Below are 1,458 nucleotides of genomic sequence, written 5' to 3'. Positions count from 1 at the left end.
ACTGCCATTATAAATCCAGCCAAAAATATCGAAGTGCTTCATTTAATGCAAACGCCTGTTCAATGTCTTGTCGTTTCTAAAGTAAACATCGAGGTATTGAGCAGATATCAGTCTACACAGGTCAAATAGCAACATTAACGTATGTTTGGATTATCATATGTCAATCATATGTTTTAACACCTAATTTTATCACCATGTGTTAAACTTGTTTTGAACATAGGACTACCATATGTTTGAAACATAAGTTTAACGTATCATAACTTCAAACGCGTGATAAATATATGGTGGTAAAACATGTCAAACATATCATAACCGTATGTAAATCAAAACATACCGCAAACTTCAAACATGTTCGCTAACATTGCCTTCTAGAGCTACACACTGTATAATTATTGATATCGTCTGCATTGAAAACTTTAAAATGTTGTTACCTTTCAGATGGGCTGAACTGAATTTTCCCTCTTTAAGTATGCCATACAAAAATCCCTGAAAATAGATTACAATGTTAATTTCTCTATAATGGTGAAAAATTAGAACATTGGACCGAACAACTCTAAAATTAAAAAAAAAAAAAAAAAAAAAGAACGCAAAATATTCACAAAATGAATTTATGGTAAATCTTTACATGTATTCAATTAAAGGAATTTGATCTATATCTCTGATAGTAATGCTATTTTAATATAATCTAGAATTGATTCAATAGATACACATAATGCTCTTTGATGTGTACAAATATTAATTGTTTTTGTGACAAGCTATGTTGCTCAGCCGTCTGTGTAGTAATGCCGTACCTCATTCTGCATTGATCCCCTCTACACCCGTCCATCACGTGGACTTTAATTGGATTTTTTACCCCAAAAAGTCAAAATAACGAACAATGAGTGAGCGATCTCATAAACCAGGAGATACAAAATTAGGAGTAGGGAAAACACGGACCCAAGGACATACCAGAGGTGGGACCAGGTGCCTATGAAGAATAAGATGTATAATAGTATATTGTAGTTACATTCAGCTGAAACAGGATGCATCCAAGGTCATTAACTTCTTTGCCTAGACTCACCGCTTTTTTAGTTCCAGCAAAACTTCGAGATGGATTGAACTGAATTCCCTTCTTCAATATGCCATAACAACATTCTGTAAACGAATGACAACAACTTAAAAGTCGTCAATGTCATGGATTAAGAAAAATAGCAAAATGAATAAGTGATATACTTGAAAGGGTAATAGAAGAACTTATCCATTGATTCAAAATTTGGTCATATGTTTTAAGTCTTGCTTTATGTTGAGCAAAATGTATGCTACAATGTCATTGCCAACATTTATTAAATCAGGATCCGAATTAGAATAGATCCTCGATTATTTGATATTTTAGCAGGTGTTACACGATAGATACCCCCCCCCCCCCTGCTCACAGGCCCGAAATGTTGAACAATGTACAACAGACCATATGTAGAATAT

General features: G+C 33.7%; 1 protein-coding gene across 1 annotated transcript in view; it reads right to left on the bottom strand.

Annotated features, from left to right (window-relative positions):
- LOC125646621 (uncharacterized) overlaps window positions 1–805 on the bottom strand; it is a 26,959-nt gene extending 26,154 nt beyond the window's left edge. Inside the window, exons 1-2 of the mRNA XM_056142380.1 lie at window positions 432–805; window positions 1–76 (exon numbers count right to left, since the gene is read on the bottom strand). The exon at window positions 1–76 is cut by the window's left edge and continues 15 nt beyond it. The gene's annotated coding sequence lies outside the window, so the exon portion shown is untranslated. The remainder of the gene's footprint in view (window positions 77–431) is intronic.
- Between the last annotated feature and the right edge of the window lie 653 nt (window positions 806–1,458).

Source organism: Ostrea edulis, chromosome 6 (assembly GCF_947568905.1).
Source record: "Ostrea edulis chromosome 6, xbOstEdul1.1, whole genome shotgun sequence".
Classification (NCBI taxonomy): domain Eukaryota; kingdom Metazoa; phylum Mollusca; class Bivalvia; order Ostreida; family Ostreidae; genus Ostrea; species Ostrea edulis.
The sequence above is the reverse complement of the archived record's forward strand: the minus strand, read 5'-3'. Positions and strand labels throughout refer to the sequence as shown.